Here is a 20,429-nt window from a genome sequence, read left to right on the forward strand (position 1 = left end):
CGCAGGGCGATTGCAGCGGCCTTGCGTCAGGGCGCGTGGCGCGCATGCGCAGCTCGGTCCGGTTCCTCGCATGCGCGGTCTGCGCTACCGCTGGTGCGGCTGCGCCGGATGAGCCCCGCGCGGGCTCGGGCTTGGGCTTCCCCTGCGGCGGGGTGGGCGCCGGGGCCCGGTCAGCTCCGCGCCTCGGGGCCCAGCCCTGTGGAGCCCCGCGCTGGTGCTGACCAAGGGGTGCTCGGACGCGCCCCCTGCCCCACAAAGGGCTGCCCTTGTCGGCGCAGGGGCGCCCTCACCCACCCCGGCTCTCCAGAGGAGACCGCAAGGGCCGGAGCTGCGCTCCCCGGCGGCACTGCGGGTTTGGGGTGGGAAGGGAAGGGACGGGGTGGCTCCGTGTGCTGGTTGCTGCCAGGGCTGGTTTCCTGCCGCCCAAACCAGCGCGGGGGCACAGTAAGTAGCAGCCATGCGGCTGTGTCAGGAGTAGCGCGCACACGCGCCACAGCTGTTTAGGTCACAGTTACTGTATGGCTCCAAAAAGCCTGGCTTCACAGAATGCTGGAACGGTTTGTGTTGGAAGGGACCTTAAAGCCCGTCCAGTCCCAACCCCTGCCACAGGCAGGGACCCCTTCCACTAGAGCAGCTTGCTCCAAGCCCCTGTGTCCAACCTGCCCTTGAGCACTGCCAGGGATGGGGCAGCCACAGCTTCTCTGGGCACCCTGTGCCAGCGCCTCAGCACCCTCACAGGGAAGAGCTTCTGCCTAAGAGCTCATCTCAGTCTCCCCTCTGGCAGGTTAAAGCCATTCCCCTTGTCCAAAGCCCCTCTCCAGGTTTCCTGTAGCCCCTTTAGGCACTGGAGCTGCTCTGAGGTCTCCCTTTCAGGAGCCTTCTCTTGTCCAGGCTGACCCAGCCCAGCTCTCTCAGCCTGGCTCCAGAGCAGAGCTGCTCCAGCCCTCGCAGCATCTCCATGGCCTCCTCTGGACTCACTCCAACAGCTCCACGTCCCTCTTGTGCTGTTGCCCCAGAGCTGGATCAGGACTGCAGGGGAGATCTCAGGTGAGCTCCATCCTTCAGGCATCTTTGCTTATGCAAAGAGTGAGTCCCGGGATGGGCCAGCTCAGATCCAGCAGGGCAGGAGGGTTTGTGCAAGTGTCACCCTCTCCCGTCACCAGGAAGGGGCAGCAGCCAGCCGTGCTAGCGCGGCTTTTCAGGCTGCTCCTGTGAATCGTGAGCCCGGCAGAATGACAGCTTAATTCACATCGCTGACAACTCCCAACTGTTGGCAGGGCTGCAATTAAAACACGAACGCGCTCAGAAGCGGCTCTGGGGGCTCTGCCTGCGCCACTCCCCCCTGCCCTCCTTTCATCTCCGAGGCCAGAGGGGCTGGCGGTTCCCTCCGGCAGCAAAGCAGCCCTTCACAGCTACTGGTAAAGCAACGGGCAAATGCTTCAGCAGTCTCTGCAGAGGTGGCAAAACGAGACGGAGGGAATCCTCCTGCTCTAAGGTCACAAAATCCCTCCCCTGGCTGCTGTAAGGATACAGGTACGACCTGCAGCAGCCTTGGGAACAGCACCCTGGGTCTGGCTCACTCTAGGTGTCAGTGCCTGTGTATCTGCCATCCAGGCACAGCAAACTGCGGTAGCAAGAGCCCTCCAAATGCCCCATGAAAGGCCAGGTTCAGTCTCCACTCCTCAAATGCGAGGCACTCTCCTGCTCACGAAGAGCCACAGCTTTGGGCCTCAAATTTCCTTTGGTTGTTGCCCTCAGCTGCACCACTTCCAATGTCCTTTGCATCTTCTGCTCTTCCCATTCCTCCCACACACATGGATCCCCTCAGATGGGTTCCCCTCTGCTCCCAAAATTGTGCTACACAGCCAGTAGTGCTGGCTAAATACATGGCCATACCCCTTTGTGTGCAGGCAACAGGCTGACACACAGGGCACCCCTTGCAAGAGATCAAGAGCTTCCAGCTTGCTGGCTTTGGGTGACCCAGAGGATGCTCTGCATCCTCTGCCCTTGCACTTGCCTGCCCTTGAGCCTTCCTAGGGAAAGGGAAGAACTGGGAGAGCTGGCAGGGCAAGGCAATAGGATTCCTCTGGGACCACCTCCAGTGAGGACCAGGCACTGGCTGCCCGCAGCACAGTGCCACAGAAACAGTGTGAAGGAGCTGCCCTGTGGGGACCCAATTAATTTCCTTCCTGTTAATTGTTGCCAGACATGAAGCTGCTTTGAAGCACCGCAGAGGCTGGTATCACAGTGGGGCAGCCCTTTGGCAGCTGCGAACACAGCTCCATGTGGATGTCCTGCCCTTGCTCCCACAGGGATTAGCAGTGGAGCAGTTGCTTGACTCCTGTAGGAGCAGAGCGGAGCTGTAACTCTTTTCCTACAAGCCTCAAGCCACTTGGCTGCATTTGTCAGCTCTGTAGGCATGTGTCTCAGAAGGATGTCACTGTAAACGGAGGATACATACACTTTTCAGTGGAAGGAGCGTGTTGCAGGCATCTCCCAATGCTGCCAGCAGCAGGACAAGGCCTGTGGGGAGCTCTGTGTTAGCTTCTCCACCTTTGGTATTTCCCACCAGCAGGGATTGCAGGGCAGCTCCTTCTCTGGCTCCTCAGTGCACTGGAGTTACCCTGAGTGCTGATGGCATGACTTCAGGTGGGCCGGTGTGAAAAGGCTCGTCGAGGCAGCTGCAAAACAGCTGCACTTCAGTGGCTTTCCTGCTCACTGAAACGGAGCCTAATATAAAACGCAGTGATGGATCAAACACAGCGTGGCATCAGCCTGCACCCTGAGTCAGCGTGAGTCACAGACCGTGTCCCACCACGCTCCGTGCGCAGGAGGAGAAAGTCCTATTTGAATTCAGAGTTACTGCCAAACGCTTAGGGAAGGGCTGGCAGGGGAAAGGTGGGCTGCTGCATACAGGAGCCGTGAGGAGAGGGCAGCAGGGCACAAATGAGCCATCCCTTTTGCAGGGGTGGAAGGGATCCAGGTGTCTGACTTGCGTGTTTAATGGTTCATACACACCGGTGTTGTAATGAACCACCAGCCAGATGCTTTCCTAGGTAATCATCATGGGGGAATTGCAGCAGGAACGTGAGGGTTTGGGGTGGGCATTCGGTACAGAGCTGGTCAACACCCAGCATCCTTCCAGGCTTCCCTGGTTTCACTCCTGTGTTTCCAGTGGGGCTGGCAGCAAGCATCAGCCTGGAGACCATCACAAGATAAACCAGAAAAGCCACACAAAGCAGCAATGAGGCAGTTGTGAAGGCTGCCTGTGAGTGTGCAGGCAGCTCAGACCTTCCTGCATGCATGTGGCACAGAGCTGTCACTCAGCCGAGGATGCAGGCGACTGCAGGGAGCAGCAAACCACATCTCACCCCTACATGGTTGCAGCTGCTGTATTATGGATCTGAGGTCCCTCCAGGAACTATAATAATGAGGGGAGTTAGTGTGTTACAAATTAAAACTCCCAAAGGCTATTCTCTGCAGAATTCTTTCAACCCTGATCTGAAGTGGCTAAGGTACAAAGAGAGGCTGGTTTGGGGAAGGATGCTGTGGCTCCGAGGGCTGGTTTCAGCCCTGCCAAGAGGAGAGGCTGGTTTGAAGGTCACCCATAGCCAAGCTGCGCCGTGGTGGGAAGGCTGACAGGGCTCAGCTCAGAGGGAAAGCCCCTGCAGACCGCTCTGTTCACACTGTATTTGCACAAGACTCCCCTCTGCCCTTTGCTGAGCAAGGCTGGATTCGTCCTCTCCCACTGGCTCGTGGTAGGGTTTTCCAGCACACACCACTCCTTTGCTCTGGTCTGGGGTCTTGGAATAGGCTCATATGCTCTCCAACATGCCCTCCATCATCCCAGCATGAGACCCAAAGGTTTCTGCTTCCCTAACTTCTCCCTTATTAATGGCTTTGGACAGATCACTCCCCTGCGACACACATGCCTCTGCTGGCATGAATCTCTTCCTTGCCGCTACCTCCGGTCCTCCCCTGGCTCTTTGTGCCCTCTCTGGTATTTGCAGAGTCACCGAATTTACAGTAGTGGGAACTCGGAGTGCTCTGTGCTCCCTCCAGACCATCACGCGGGTGTGTTACCACACTGTCCCCTCTGAGCCGGTTCCTTGTTGCCTGCTGTTCTCTTACCCATGCTAGTTTAACTTGCTGTCTGGATTCCTGTCCCCCAGCTGAGAATCATCACTTCCCATTCCTGATGCAGCTCAGGGGATGCAAAACTCTCCAGCCAGCACACACGTCCTGAGGCAGCATCTTTGTCTTTTGAGAAAGAATACAGCTTTTTATTCTGAAAACAATATAAATCACTCCACTGATACGTACTTGCTATTTCCTTTGTTATTTCCTCAGTACATGTCCTCTCCTTTGTAAACTACAATGCCGTGAACCTTGTGCAGCTCCTCTGTGCAAACCCACTTTGCTTTGTGCCGACTGAATACAGACCCAGGAGAGAAAGACTTCCCTGCCTGTTAGGGCCCGTGCCAGGAAGCTCCTGTTGGATCAGCTGCTGCCAACACACCCGGACCAGGTAGAGCCTGCAGTTTATTTAATACATCCAGTTACAATAATTTCAATTTAAAATCAGCCTCACAAGACAAAAGGGCAACATTTGGAGGAGAAAAATCCCTGATTTATGCTTCGAAAGAAGAAATGCTCCTTCTCTGCTGCCTTGGCAATAAGACAATGAGGGAGGAAAACATAAAATCGTTCACATTCCTGACTCCATCCTTTGCCAGTAGCACCAACATATATCTTCGAGAGCTTCAGTGCAGGTTTTTACTGCAGAAAATAAACAGCAAATTGTGTCCCCCCAAGCAGCAGAACACATCCTGACTGCATCCAGCCCCAGTGCCTCCCCTTCTGCTCAGCCCAGGCTCCCCATAATGCCAGGGTACAACATGGGCACAAACCAACCCCTTCATTGCTGAAGGAGGACACTATCCAAGATCTCCATGTCTTGATCTCCGTGAGCTCCCACAGCCCCACTTATCTGAGGGGACCTGGGCTGCTGAGGGCTCTCTGCCCCTTTGCCTTTTGCCAGGGTGGCATTCCCCAGCTCATTTCCTGAGGCCAATTCCTGCACAGACAACTGCAGCACAGCCTGGGCACAAGCAGACAGGCTGGGCATGGGGGCAGCTTAAATTGATTTAAATAGCACTGCAGCCAATTACAAACCCAAAGTCTCTGCACATGTTTTTCTCCTGCAGGAGAAGCCAACCCCCCTGGGTGTAATTAGCAACATGCTGCACAGCTGAAGGGCCAGCTCAGATGACTGCGCTCCAAACTGCTGCTCACAGGTCACATCCCTTCCTTCAAAAGGAGATGGCCCTGGCAAGGACGCAGGGAAGGATCCGATGTACCCACATGTGGCTGCCCTACTGCATAGTAGGAGGTTTGGAGGGAGCCCCATGTCCTGTCTGTGGGCCAGCATCCAGATCCAGGAGCTGCCTGAGGTTGGTTGGGCAAGTGAGCATCACACCTTGGTCCCAGCAGTGATGTCCCCGTGCTGATGTCCCCGTCCCTGCTGCAGCAGCTGTTCCACAGACACACATCCCTGGGGTGTGGGACAGCACAGACACATCCCTGGGGTGTGGGACAGCACAGACATCTCTGTCCAGGCTGTGGGAGCCCTGCCCAAACCATGGCAGCAAAGGAGGGGATGTCCACATCCTCCAGTGCCCTGGACATGCAGGAGAAACCTGGGACTGGGATTTTGCCTGCTCTCAGCAGTAGTCAGAGGGCTCCAGGGCCCTCCAGCAGCCCCCTGACAGCACTACCTATCAAACTGTATCAGCATCTGCTCTCTGGGTGCTTCCTTTGTGAGCAAATGAGGAAACACAAACCACAGTTCACTCATTCTCATGTGGTAGATCAGGGGTAAATTCTGCCCTGGGGCATTTTCTCCATGGATCATGGCACTTGTTTTTCAGTCCCTCAGCCCTGCCTGTTTTCAAGCCTTTCAAATGCTATCCTGACCCAAAACCACCTGTACCGTGGGGTCGTGTGCTTTCTGCTTCGGTCCTTTCTGGGGTACATGAACTCCCCACCTATCCTCATGCCACACTTTGGTCTCTTTGAGGCCAAAACTCTCCACTCCTTGAAGCCAGGAGCTTGTGTCCTTGAGTGAGAAAGATCAGCAAAGGACAGAGTAGGGAAAAATACGAGCAATGAGCTCAACAGCGAGTGTGTTATTTCCGTGGAGGCATCTCAGATGCTTCCTATCCCTGTGTTTGTTGGAGGGAGAGCATCATTTAGCACAGTAATTCAAATGACCTCCACAATTCATCTTTGCAAGGCTTTTTTTTTCCCTCTTTTCCTTCCAAAAAGCAGGCAATTTTAGCCACAACATCATTCTGGGGGGGAAGGGAGAGGGATGTGGGCAGTTTTGAAGATACCCAACTCAAAGACCTAGTTATTCTCCCTATTTTTTCCTCACCAACTTCAGCAGCAAGAACACATAAATCGTGTGTCATAGCTGCCTTTTCATCTGTCCCAGGAGTTATAGACTGCACACATAAGACAATTCATGTTCCTCTGCATAATGAGGTGAGTTTTATAAATCATAAATCTTCACTTAATATGCAGGTGGTGTTTGCTGCCAGGTTTAGGAAAACTGATGCAGTTGCCAAGTTCATGAATGTCATAAATCATTCATGCTAAGGTAGTCTGCAATTGCTCAGTCCTTTGAGACAGACCAATTTCAAGGTGGTTGTTTAACACACAAACACGATCTCCGTTGATTGTTTATACAAATATATATTTTCATTAAGATTTTCCCTCTCCTTTTTTTTTCCTTCTTTAGGTGCCAAGAGTGATGCCCTGAAGGGTCCCTGCTGGTGGCTTCTTTCCAGTTCCAAAATTCCATCAGAAATCCATTACCCAATGCATAAAAATCCATGGATTTGTAATAGAAAGAGCCTCCTAAAGCTCAGAAAATACAGCCTGGATGTCTCCATAAATCCTGATGCATGTGATTAAAAAGCCTGATGGAGGGAGCATGCCTCAGTTCTTCACAGGGTCATTCTGGACACATGGTGTGTTCTGCAGAATTGCCATCAATTAAAGGTGTGCTGACCCCAGCAGGGTTTTCATCCCTGCTTGAACAGGAGCTGCTGTGTGCACAAGAGCAGGTAATGCACCCCCCCCATGTGGAATACCCTGTGTGCTTCTGGATTTAGCTTAGCCTACACACAGCAGCGCTTGGTGGGTGCTCTGCAGCCCCCTGGGATGTGCAAGATTCAGTGGGAAGTCTCATGGGAAAGCAGTTCTTAGAGCTGTGTAAATCCAGCAAGTACCTGGAAAGAGATTTCTCCAGTGCCCATCCCGAGGGGCTGAGCATGGACAAACCTCCTCAGGGCTTCAGGGAGCTTCAGCTCAATTCTGATGGGAGATGCTCCTTCCTGGCATCACATCTCACAACCCCAAACATCCCCAGGGGCTCTCAGCTCATAGTCTTTGTGCTCATAGTATTTGTGCCTCATCTTCCTCTCCCACCATCTGCTTTGCATTTTGCTTTCTGGTTTCCTATGACACCATTAGTTCTAGGCTGGTCTTGCATGATGAAAGCTCTGTCCCGTCTTCAAGTGTTCAGCATCATCTAGGGAGAGCTGTCACCATCCTGAAGAAGCGGGACCTTGGACCATCAAACCTGTCAATTCCCACCTGGTTCACATGCTGGAGAGATGCAAGAAAATGAGGCACAGAACCACTGGACAGGGTAGTAAATCAAAGCCTGTTTAGGCTCAGAGGCAGGCGGCACTTGCGAGGGTTTGGTTTTGAACACCACATTAATTTTGAGTGGATCTAAGAAAGCTGTGTAGGTGGAACAAGGCAGGAAATTTTGACTGCTGTTCCTGTCCTCCGTCATCCTTTTCTGGCATAATTAATTCATCACAAATAATTCAAGGCACCAGGTTCTCTCTCTTCTTTTTCCCAACAAGGACTGAAGTTTCTTGTGTTTATTCCCTGTGCCAAGCTACTCACTTTTGCTAACTCCCCAGCATCTTGTATGCATGTGCCACCTGGAAGCTGAGAGCAGACTGGTTAGTCTTGGTCAGCTGTGAAGGTCTCCTCCTTTGATTTAAGGAGCATTAAACCTAGAAAAGGCTTTTGGGGAAAAGATGACTTAAAATGGGACTTGCCACAAATCCAGCACTAGATTTGGCTCCCAGCCTGCCCTGTGATTTCAGTGCTAGTCTTCACAGCCCTCTGCTGATCTCATGGCTCTCAGTATAGGATCAGATTGGCAAAACATCCTGATTTTATCAATGCTCCTGCCTACAGAGCAGTCCCTAAGGTATTAATGAAAACTCAGCCCTGGGTATAGGTGCTGCCAAAGGGAGCTCCCCCTCCATTTCAGCTCCATGGTTTCCACCTGCTCCCTGTGAGGTGGACCTCCAGAGAAGCATCTTCATAATGAGAATGGCAGCTGACTCTTCCCACTAAGTTGGAGCCAAGATGAAAACCAGGTGAATCTCAAGAGCTACAGGACCTTCATGGCTGCAATTCCCTCCTCTGGGAGTATTTATGTTCTGGAGACCTACTAAGCTGGGGTTGAGCCATACCTTGCGCTTCTCCAGGTGCTTTCCAGTAGTGAGCCTGTGCTGGCTTTGTGCTCTGTGCATGAGAGAGGACAGGGATGGGGTAGTGCAGAGAGTTCATCCAAAAAAAAAGAAAATAAAATGTTAATTTTTCTGGAAAGAGCTCAGCAAAATCCATCAATGGCAAAATACTGAATTATCCGAGCTATTCCCACTCTGTTTGCAAAGGGAAGGAGCTTTGTGGATGGATTCCCTAAGGAGAGAAAGGGATTCAAACCTGACTTTAATTGTTCCTCCAGGTTATAAATTAGGGAGATGTGGAAGATGTTTCAGTGCAAAATGCTGCTGATGGCTCCATTTGCTCACTTGGGGTGAGCCCCCTGTGACAGGATGGTGGCAATAAAAAATCACAGCTTGAATGATAAAAGAGGAAAGAGGGGAAAGAGGGGAAGAAAGTCAAATGAAAATAGGGAAGAGAAAAACTGCAGGGCTGTATCAGTCAGCGGTCCTGCTCCCTTGGACCTCTGCCCCTTCAGCATCTGGGCAGGTACGGCAAGCTGGCTGGGGCTGCCATGCCAATATTGCATGATATTAATAAGAGACACGATTTCTCCTCCACATTTTGAGTTAAATAGAATCCCAGCCTGGTTTGTGTGGGAAAGGACCTTAAAGCTCAGCGAGTTCCAACCCCTGCCACAGGCACGGACACCTTCCACTAGAGCAGCTTGCTCCAAGCCCCTATGTCCAACCTGCCCTTGAGCACTGCCAGGGATGGGGCAGCCACAGCTTCTCTGGGCACCCTGTGCCAGCGCCTCAGCACCCTCACAGGGAAGAGCTTCTGCCTAAGAGCTCATCTCAGTCTCCCCTCTGGCAGGTTAAAGCCATTCCCCTTGGCCTGTCCCTACAGGCCCTTGTCCAAAGCCCCTCTCCAGGTTTCCTGCAGCCCCTTCAGGCACTGGAGCTGCTCTGAGGTCTCCCCTTCAGGAGCCTTCTCTTGTCCAGGCTGACCCAGCCCAGCTCTCTCAGCCTGGCTCCAGAGCAGAGCTGCTCCAGCCCTCGCAGCATCTCCATGGCCTCCTCTGGACTCACTCCAAGTGCTCCACATCCCTCTTGTGCTGTTGCCCCAGAGCTGGATCAGGACTGCAGGGGTGGTCTGGTTTATATAGAGACCAGAGTGTATCTATATAAGTATATAGTATATATATAAAAAGGGGAAGGTCCTGTGGAGTCACACACACTCAGCAGGGTAAATGGGGTTTCTCTGTATGCTATCTGAGCTGGGCACCACTGCACCCAGAACCAGAGTGCCTGCCAGTGGATGGAAGTGCTGGGTCCCAGGAAGAGCAGGCTGCAATGGGGAGCCAGAAGCCACCACGCAGCAGTGATTTCTCCCTTCCCTCTCATTCCTTTTGTACATGTCCTACTTCTTCAAAGCCCCTGACCTCCTCAGCTAGCTTTTCTCCCCCCTTTCGTTTCTCCCAAAAGTGTGACATTCTCACCATCTGTAAAACTGCCAAACAAGACTCGCCTTTGCATTTCCCTGCAGGGCTGCTCTTCAATTAAAAGCTTTTCTTGATGCTCTGACTTTCACATCTCTTAATTGAGGTTCCTTTCTCCAGCCTCTTCCCCCTTTTTAATGAGAGGCTAACACGCCAGTTAATGGAGCTTTGCAAAGGGCAGCACCAGTGACCACACGGTGTGGAACCCCAGAGCGTATTTGAATGGCAGAGACTGCCCAAGCTGGGCTGCTCAGGGCCTGGCCAAGTGTCCTGGAGCAGGGGAGCAAAAGCCACTGGAAAAATACAGGATCCAGGTCATGTTCTAAAATGATCCTGCCCTTGCTCCCAGGCTCCATCAGTCAGCACTTCAGCAGCCGACGGTACAGCGATGCTTCCCCTCTCCCTGTTACAAATGCAGGGCAGGGACCCAAGCGATGCAACTGAGGTTTGCTGCTTCAGCAGCCCCAGCATCATGCCTGGCACCCAATTCTCCCTTCCTGGAACACCACTGCAGCACTACTGCCCCCCAGCACTGTAAAGGCATGAGCCGAGTTAAACGTAGTGAGAAAGATAAGTAAGGCTGCATGTGCTCTTTAACTTGCCTACTAATTTCTGGACAGGTAAGCTTCTCCCCTGCCAAGCCTTTCATCGCAAGAAAAAGAGGGTTAGAAACACTTCATAAAAACATATTGAGCACTTCACAAATTTGCAAGTGTGTTTTGTGCAGGGGTGGGGATGATTGCCGTGCACTACTCGTTTCGAAAGGATGTAGTATGTGTGCAAGCAAAGCAAGCGCACACCTTTGTTTTCCATCCAGCCTTGGGTGAGTTCAGAAGGCCCTGAAGAGGACACTCAGGTGTTTTTAAAAGCTGCTCATTTGTGAAAATAAATCTTCTAAAATAATGAATTGGAAGCTTTCATGGGAATGAACTGCAGGGCGCTGTGAACCAGCACATGGAGTATAGCAGCTATCACCCGGGTTTGCAGATCACCTCCCTTCCTCTGCCCAGGTTCTTGCTGGTGGCCCTGGGTTCCTGGAGGTGCAGTGACCACACACTCTGGACTGGGAGGAATGGGAACTCATGGGTTTCATTGCAAAGAGTTTCCCCTGCACTGGTGCTGATCCTGCTATGGACATGCCCCTCATCTTGCTACAGAAGGTTCCCCCAGTGCCTCTCAGAGCTGCTGCACTCACTGAGCTGCCTAAGTCCAGATGTCCTTGAAATGCTGCTAGAGGAAGGGACAAATGCCTGCAGAATCACTCATCTCTTGCTGTCCCAACCGTTTTATTTCTTCTTTTATACAGGGCGCTTTGTAAATGCTGAAACCATCCTTGCCAACTCTCAAGCACCTGAAACACTGCGCTGAAATACTTCCTTGAGTTCGAGCGTAGATTTTACTTCTGGCCTTGGAACAGCTTAAGCTTTCCTGATGTTATGTGCTTGGTTGTCTTTCAAAATCATGAATTCACAGCACACAATCTCCTCGCACAGCCGTGGTGTGGGAATTGGGGGGGAGAGCAGGAGCTGGAGCAGAAGGGCCGCTCGGAGCCCGGCAAAGCCCTTCTTGGAGCCTCGCAGATGGGCGAGCAGACGCTCTCACAAGGGGAGAGCGGCGCGAGCTCTTGGATGAAAGCAAATGAAGTGAGGACAGCAGGGCTGGGGGAGAGCACAGGAGCAAGAGCCAGGAGCCGGGTTTCCCAGCCCAGAGGGTTGGAGTCTGCTTGGAAGGAGTGGGCACACGGTGCTCGGCTCTTGGGACCGCTGATGTGCCAATGCAAAGCCACGGGCAAGCCGGGATGGAGGATGCTCGTGGGCAGCACCTGGCTCACCCGCAGGCACAGTGACATAAACACACAGCTCAAGCTTGGGGATAAATTCTGGAGGAGCTCTCTGTGTGTTTTTGTAGATGATCGTTTTGATTAACAGAAAATCAGTTTTATAGGGGCTTTTAGGAGGACATTGCCAGCATGAATAAACAACGAGCACCCTTGCCTGGCTCCGAGGACAGGCTGGGAATTGGGCTGCAGGGAGAGAAAGCCCCAAAGGGCTCACTGTGTGCCCAGGACCACATGTTCACCATCCCCAGCTCCGTGGTGGCTCGAAGCTTGGCCAGCACCAGAGCCACTGGAAAAAAAGGATGTTTTACCCTTTACAGATCATTTAATGCTCTAATGAGATTCCTTAAAAATACAAACGAGGCACCTGATACGATGGGATGAAAGCCTATCTCCATGGCAGTGATTTTCCTGAAGATGTGTTTCATCTTTGGCTGCTGGAAGCTTCGATGTAAAAATTTATTGCATGCCCTCCCCTAATAAAATGTGATGGTTTTACTGTATTTTTTTTATATAAATGTACATTTAGCTTTGAATTATACCAAGAGGCAGGCGCTAGCTTTGGTCGAGCCTGCGACACACAGCATAAATCACAGGTCCCCAGTAACTTCCCAGGACCACACTCCCTGCCTAAGGGTACAAGTAACTTCTATTGACTTCAATGAAAGTTTCTGGTATCCTGCAGTGAGAGAATAGGCCCCCAGAGACCCATTTGCTGTTGATTAAAAGCAAGAGACTAATAGCACCGGGCACCACGGTGCAGCTGAGCGCTGTGCCGCTTCCTGCCCGCATCACTGCATCAGTTCAAAGCTTGGCCCTGCTGCTCTTGGGAGTCCCAGAGCTCCCCAAAATGCATCTTGTTTCTGACCCCATTGCTTTTTCCAGCTGTTACACCCAACCGAACAGCACCCAGTGTCACCCCAGTGCTCCCAGTTACCCCACGCTGGGCTCATCCCTATTAAATCACCATGGGCTGCCCATCCTGAGCCAGCCCCTGCCTCCCCAGCACATCCCACCCCTGAGCTGACTTAGGAAAGGTCCTGGGTTCCCCTACAGCTGCAGCCTTGGTGTGCTCAGCAGCCATGCAAGGCATGGAGAGATGGGGCAAGGGTTTACATGTCACCAGCTCCCCTTGCCCATAGTGAGCAGCACCAGCCTGGCTTTTCATTTTTTGGCCAGTGTCTCCTATATGAGACTGGGGGGGCCAGGGAGCCCCCCAAGAGCATGGCTGGTATGAGCCGATGGAGCAGCTGCCTTTGATCTGATTGAGCATAACGAGCAGTGTGGGACCTCGGGAGGTGCACCATCAGCACGATGAGCCATGTCCCCCAGGGAAAGGGCTTCGCCGGGGTGATGGGAAGATGACTGGTGATGGAGGAGCAGCAGATGGTCTCTCTCAAGGAGAACACTGGGACAGTAATTACAAGAGACAAGAGGAGAGCTGCTGGCTCGCTCACAAGTTTTCGTCCAAGCAATCATGGGAAGCATGAGCCTCTCTGGGGAGCAGGGAAAGGAGCGTGATGAGGATGAAGACTTCTGCCCGCAGGTTCCCAGTGCTGCATCCAGAGCTCCCCAGCCTCTCCAAGGGCACACAGACTCTCCCTCTGCTTTGCACCACACCTGCAACACCCCTATCACGAAGATAAACACGGCTCTATGTGCTTGAAGCTTGGCTTTGCTTTCTCCTGCTGTATGTTGTCCAAAGGACATCCCAACCACCACGCTGCTTCTTCCAGCCACTTCTTAGAAGATCTGAGATAAAGACTTGTTCTTGGTTCTTGCTTCTTGGATGGGACAAGCTGTGCCAGGAAGGATGGGCTGGGCTGCGACCTGGAAGCATTACTTCTCAGGGAAGAGAGAAAATAGAGAGCAAAGCTCGCAGCTTGCGAGTGTTTTCCGTCCTCTTTTGCTCAGCTGTGATTTTACGCTTTATTGCCCCTCTATCCCATGCCCTCATTTTTCTACTCTACCATGACTCTTGCTTCCCCTCCGAGCAGCTCCCTGCCAGCCAAAGCATGGAGGAGGTTAGAGAAGGGTTTAATTAGCACTCCTCCTCTTCACTGCCTGCTCCCCTGTGCCCGCTGCAGCTGGGATGAATAACTGGAGGACATGGAAGTGGAGAGGTGAAGGAGAGCTGTGCCATCCCAGGGTGCTTTTACCATGAGGGATCCCTTGCCCATATGTAGCCCTTGATGTTTTAGCTCTGCAGTGCTGCCTGAGCAGTGGCTGAGACCTGCAGGTGACAATGAAATCAGGGCTAATTAGAACTGCTAATTAGATCTTTGCTGAAACACTGCCTCTGTTCTGTGCCTCTGGGCTGTGCTCTGAGATGGGTCCCTCCTCCTCCGAGGGGTGCCTCTGCCCTTGCCACCCCGGGCAGCATATGTGCTGTGCATCCGTGTAAGCCAAAAAACCCCAACATAAAATAATCACCTAAAAATCCCTTTTAACGAGATCAAAGAATTCCACATCTTGCCCCCATTGACTGGGCAGAGCTGCATACCTGGCTCCACTGAGGGCCTTGAGCCAGGAACATCCAAGGGACATCTATGGCACTTCCCATTTATTCAGCTCAGCCTTCAGGAGCGAATCTGCCTGGGTGGCTGGGGTGGCTCTGCCCACCTTTGAGTGATCCCAGGAATCCCCTCCTCCAGCACCAGCCAAACTGGGGCCAGCGGTGCTCAGGGGGACCCATCTGTGGGCACCCTCATGGTGGGGTTTTGCAGGGAGCAGAGCTGGGATTTTCCTCCGGGCAGCTTTGCCGAAGGGCTCTGCAGCACATCTGCCCAGCTCTGGCACCGAACCCTGTCCTGGAGAGCCCCATCCTCCTCCTTGGCAGCGGAACGGTGCTGTACAGCACATGGGACCTCCCTGGGGACAGCCAGATCGCACGCAGCCAGCAGCAACCCCCTGGAAAACTCATCCATCACCTCTGGGGTGGGGGGAAAGGAGGAGAAACTGAGAGCCCCCCAGGACTGCAAAGCACAGACCCACAGGCAGGAGCTCCAGCACCCCTGAGGTTACCCGGGGTTTGCTGGAAGGGGGGTGCTGTGCCTTGTATCTGCTGAGGACACCCGGCGTGGAGCCGCACAGTTTGGTTTCATTGCCACCACCATCAGCGTTTGTCTTGCAGGATGCAGCACTGACCAAGGCAAGCACACCCTTGGGTCAATACCGTTTGCTATTTATATCAGCAGACCTTATTAGGAGTGCCAGATTAGGCTATAAGGCCCTGATTTACTGGAGCACTTAAGCCTATGCCTAACTTTAAGTACACAAGCAGATCCATTGAGTTCAGTGGTTGAAGGTTCGACATTTGTAAGTAACTTGCTGAACAAGGACCTACATAATTCATCCAAAACCCCAGGTAATGCATTCTTAGGAAATAACTCCACAAATCCCTGCTGAAAGGGCATCCTGCAGCCTTGGCTAGATGGAGAGATTAGCTGGGATTGCTTTGTAAACACGGCATATGTGTATCTATGTATTTTTAAACTGGGCAGAGCAGGATTCAGACTTGCGGAGGTCCCAGCTCTGCCTCCCTGCTGGGTCTCACGAGAGGGAACTTGGCAATGCGGCAAAGCATTATAGCCCAGACCAGCCCTCCCCATAACACAGCCATATAGGGGACAATGCAATTAAGCAAACTAATTTAAGTGCAAATGTGGGTGCTTATACCACAGACACTCAGGCAACATCAGCCATAACTGCAGCCAATAGTTCAGCTCCTGTTATTGCAGTGTCAGAATGATATAAAGCCACAGAGAGCTAAGACATAGGCATAAAACCCTACCAACAGAGGAAGCAGGCATCTCCATGTTGCAGCACCAGCCCCCCCCCCAGAGCAGCGGAGCCCCTCACAAGGTGCACACCCATGGTACCTGTTGGAGGTGAGTAGAGCCAGCCAAATGGTAGCACCTGCCACAGCCTGGGGATCAGCAGGACACAGAACAAGCCTGGGGACCATACCACAAAGCAAGGCTAATAAAGCACATAACACAACCACCCCATAGCTCAGCTAAGGGTCTCAGCTTAAAGCAAAGAGGGAAGGTCCTCAATGAGTCTGCTCCAACCTTCTTAGCACCCACCCACCCCAGCATGAGGAGCCCTGAGCACAGCTGTGCCCATCAGGACCTGATGCTCAGAGCCTCTCAGGTACTTTTATGGTGTGCATTAATCCCTTCTTTTCCCAGCTGGAATTGCTTCCTCCAGGATGGGATTCGGGTGGCTGGGAGGAAAAGCAGCAATGGCACAGGCATTCCACTGGCTGCATCGCTCCATCTGCAGGGGACCAGAGCGGGGGAACTCCATTTGCAGGGGACCTGGAGAGGCAGTGACCAGATCAGCGCTTGCCCACACAGTGTTTTCTGTAACTGCAGTTGCAATTATCCCCTGCAAGTCGTCAGGAGCAACCTGTGAGGCATTAAAAGGGAAAGCATCGCACATGCTTTGCTGCTGGCGGCCGGAAGGCGGCTGGCAAAATGAGCCTAAACGACATGGGTTTGAGCCATTTCATAAACCGTAATAGAGAATTATGTCCCTGTGGTGCAATTCCACTAGATAGTTAAAAAAACCCACCCAGAAATCTGCTGAAAGGATCTCAATCTGCATTCAGCCTGATGAGCAACAGGAGGAATCCTTGCCGCATCCAGGCGCGCTTGTTGGTGCCCTGGGAGATGTGCTGTTAGGCTGTACAGCTTTTCCGTACATCCTGGCACATCAGTGCATGTAGGTGCATGGATGGGGGTGTCTGTGCATGCAGACAGGTCTAGCTCCGTGTCCCTGCAGTGACTCTGGTGCCAAAACATGGGATTGGGAGGAAGATGGTTCACAACCGCGACGGCTTCATCTTCCTCACCGTGCTGCTGCTGGTGAGATCCCTCAACCGCTGTTATTTGTCCCTGTGTGCATTGCTGGTATTTTGCATTAAAATATATGTTGTTAAATTTATGCCTTAATATATATATGTGTGTAATACAGCTGAGTTACAGTTGCTGTGGGAACTATAACTTTCCTTTTTCCAAGAGGCTGTTATATGTCTTATTATGTTGTATCATCTGGAGGTTGGCTTCAAACAAGATTGCTGTTGTTAATCCTTCAGCATGGAGGGCTGATTAAACCCAACCACCCCTCCTTGGCCTATAGCTGTGTGCTCACAGTCCTGGTGCCACAAGCTCTAGTTAGACCGTTTGTTTGGGGCAGAGGGTCCAGGCTCTGGGAAGCATCATGGTGTAAAGCATCAGTGTGTGCTGGCTCTTACTTACCTGGTGCCCTGCTGTCAGCTGGGGACAAGTGCAGCCACACTTGGGTGGGATGCAGCCATGCCGCTGCTCCCACCTCTCCCATACTTGCTGCAGAAGACAGTCAGGCTCCTGCTGCCCCTGCAGTGGCTGGGGCTGGGTCCCATCCCTGCCAGTCTGAGCCTCTCCATCTCTTTCTACTTGGGAGCTTGGAACCAGGAGACCCAAATCCCTGTGGGATGTAGCCCTGTGAAACTGCCTATTCCTGCCCAATCTCCACCCCTACCAGTTGGCATCAGTGGGACATTCCCAAGCCCCATGCCACAGGGTTTGCTCCTGCAGGAGAAGCTTGTCCACAGCCCCTTCCATACCTGGTCCCAGCATGGATCCACAGAGGATGTGCTCTTCTGGCAAGCGCTTGGGGAGCATCTTCCCCCCTGCACACAGGGACGAGGCTGCACTGAGTCATTGCCGGGACCCCCATCACACCAAACCCCGGCTTCACTCCTGAATGCCTGGTGCTGGGCCCCAAAGCCTTGGTGGGGTTTGTTTGTGTTTTGGCTGCTGTGAGTCACCGAGGTGGCTGATTAAAGGCTTTAATGGGCCGTGGAGTGGGTTGATTTGCTGGGAGGCTGCTGTAAAAGGATGGGAAGGCTGCTTAATGCCTCGGCCATGGGAGGAATAAACAAAGGATGGATTTTGCCAGCACATGTCCACTCTGCTCGTAATGAAACGCAGACTGCTCACCGAGAAACTGCTCCGGGATATAGATGCCTGTGAGAGGCTAAATGGGCTTCTCACCGTTGACATACTTAGCCTTCTTCTTGCACTTATATTTTTTAATTTGTAGAAGCCACTGGTGTATAGAAGCTTCAATGCACAACATTTAAAAGGAAGGAGCTTCTAGCTGTTAAATGTTGCTGCACCGGACCCTTCCCTGGCTGCTGTAACAGCTACGTTACCTATGGCCACCTAAAGAGAAGCTCCTCTGGGCACAGAGGGACCCATGGGGATGAAACTTGAGGCACTGAGAGGCAGCGCTGATTCCAAACCCCAGCAGAGACCCCAGCAGCAGCCCCCAAATGGCACGGGGTGGGGGGACCTGGCAATGTCAGCACTGGAGGGATCCTTGGGTACACTTATGCACCCCTGAGGCCTCAGACCCACCTTAAATCTGGCGGTGGGGCTCTGGGAAGCCTGGCAGCACAAGAGGCTTTTCCTTCAGAGCATTGATCCCAGCAGGCTCAGCCCCAGTGCCAAAGACCCAAGGGCTGGCCCAGAGGGTTTCCAACCCAGAGCCACCCCATCACATCTCCCCATGGAGAACAGTGCCCCCCATCTGAGGTGTGCTCCGGAGCATCGTGGCCTCTGTCACTCTCCTGCTTGGGCTGATTTATACCAGGTATAAATAATCCTCCAACTGAGGTTGCAGGAAGGAGTTATTTACAGAGGAGGGATGGATCCTGCTGCAGGGTGACGTTCCCTGCATGACTAATGGCTTTGGTAGCACTATTCTGAGTCTGTCCCCATAGCGAGGAGGTCGAGAGGCAGGGGATGGGGTGGGAAGGGCTGGACCAAGGGTCCAAACAGTGACAGGATAGGAAGAAAATGGACGGGAGGAGAAACTTCTCTTGGGCTTTGTTTGTATCAGTTCAGATCCCTCCCAGGTGGCTTCTTGGCTTTCACACTGTCACTCAGCCTTCAAGAGCAAAGATTTCCTGATGAAATTAAAAGGAAAACTGGTATATTTGCTGCTTCAAGCCAGAAAAGGCTCAAATCCCTCTTGCCTGTGGGGTGAGGGTTTCTTCCCATCTCCTTACAGGGCGCTAGAGCAAAACCAGCCCAGCATAAACCCAGATGAAGCTGGTGAAAGATGAAGCCATGTACCCAGGTTGCACAGAAACAGCCGGCCCTACCTGTGCAAGCTCTGCCTTCCTCCTACCTGCACATCACATCCTTCCCTGCCTGCACGTCACATTCCTCCCTGCCTGCACGTCACATCCCTCCCTGCCTGCACATCCATCCCTCCCTGCCTGCACATCACATCCCTCCCTGCCTGAACATCCATCCCTCCCTGCCTGCACATCACATCCCTCCCTGCCTGCACATCCATCCCTCCCTGCCTGCACATCACATCCCTCCCTGCCTGCACATCACATCCCTCCCTGCCTCACATCCATCCCTCCCTGCCTGCACATCACATCCCTCCCTGCCTGCACATCCATCCCTCCCTGCCTGCACATCCATCCCTCCCTGCCTGCACATCCATCCCTCCCTGCCTCACATCCATCCCTCCCTGCCTGCACATCCATCCCTCCCTGCCTGCACATCACATCCCTCCCTGCCTGCACATCCATCCCTCCCTGCCTGCACATCCATCCCTCCCTGCCTGCACATCCATCCCTCCCTGCCTCATATCCATCCCTCCCTGCCTGCACATCCATCCCTCCCTGCCTGCACATCACATCCCTCCCTGCCTGCACATCCCATCCCTCCCTGCCTGCACATCCATCCCTCCCTGCCTGCACATCACATCCCTCCCTGCCTGCACATCCATCCCTCCCTGCCTCACATCCATCCCTCCCTGCCTGCACATCCATCCCTCCCTGCCTGCACATTATATCTCTCCCTGCCTGCACACCATATCCCTCCCTGCTCAGCCACAAAACATAGGACAGGCAGCGCTCAGTGTTGATGGAAAAGTACTGCAGTGAAATGACAGAGATTTCCCTTCCACAGCACTGATATTTTAAAGTTCTTTATGTACTAAATGTACCAGGGTTGCTATTGTCTCTGCAGCTCCATTTATTGTAAGGCATGCAGCATGAATTTAACATCCAGGGCTTTGTGCTGGGGAGGGCTGCCTGCGCGGCAGGAGCACTGCGGGAAGCAGTGTTCGGAGCCGGCTCCAGCATCCACGCTGCCCTTCCCACCTCCCCAGGGCTGCCTGACCTCGGGCCAGTGCTTACTGGTGCCTTTTATAGAGCAAAATGCTGAAATCAAGGTTTGCTCTGTAATTTGCCTTTTCAGTTACAAGAAAAGGCAAGTGGAGGTTTAGAGGAGAGCCAAGGGAGCGAGTGGCAGGGACAGGACAGTGATGTTAGGGCTGTACCTGGGCTATGCTCCCATTCCCATCCTGGCGCTGGCATGACTGCAGGGTTGGGATAACGTCCAGGAGGGCACCTGAAAGACATGCTGCCTGCTTGCCCCGTGCCTCAGTTTCCCCATCTGCAGCGTGGTGGCTGCAGTGGGGATGGGTGCCACGCTGGCAGCCCCTCAAAGCCATGTCCTGGGAGCCACAATGCCCCAGCAC

The 20,429-nt window shown here is 53.1% G+C and overlaps 1 protein-coding gene and 1 long non-coding RNA gene across 2 annotated transcripts in view; both read left to right on the top strand.

The window, feature by feature from the left end:
* The first annotated feature begins 1,696 nt into the window (after nt 1–1,696).
* CTNNA1 (catenin alpha 1) overlaps nt 1,697–20,429 on the top strand; it is a 252,171-nt gene continuing 233,438 nt past the window's right edge. The window contains exon 1 of the mRNA XM_061456451.1: nt 1,697–1,709. The gene's annotated coding sequence lies outside the window, so the exon portion shown is untranslated. The remainder of the gene's footprint in view (nt 1,710–20,429) is intronic.
* On the top strand, nt 2,059–7,173 carry LOC133271278 (uncharacterized). The gene is made up of 3 exons (XR_009744057.1): nt 2,059–4,528; nt 5,208–5,453; nt 6,803–7,173. It is a non-coding gene; the product is annotated as an uncharacterized LOC133271278 (long non-coding RNA).

The sequence above is a fragment of the Pezoporus flaviventris genome, unplaced genomic scaffold (genome assembly GCF_033815535.1).
Source record: "Pezoporus flaviventris isolate CSIRO_AGI_PZ_B2104156 unplaced genomic scaffold, CSIRO_AGI_Pfla_v1 ptg000023l, whole genome shotgun sequence".
NCBI lineage: Eukaryota > Metazoa > Chordata > Aves > Psittaciformes > Psittacidae > Pezoporus > Pezoporus flaviventris.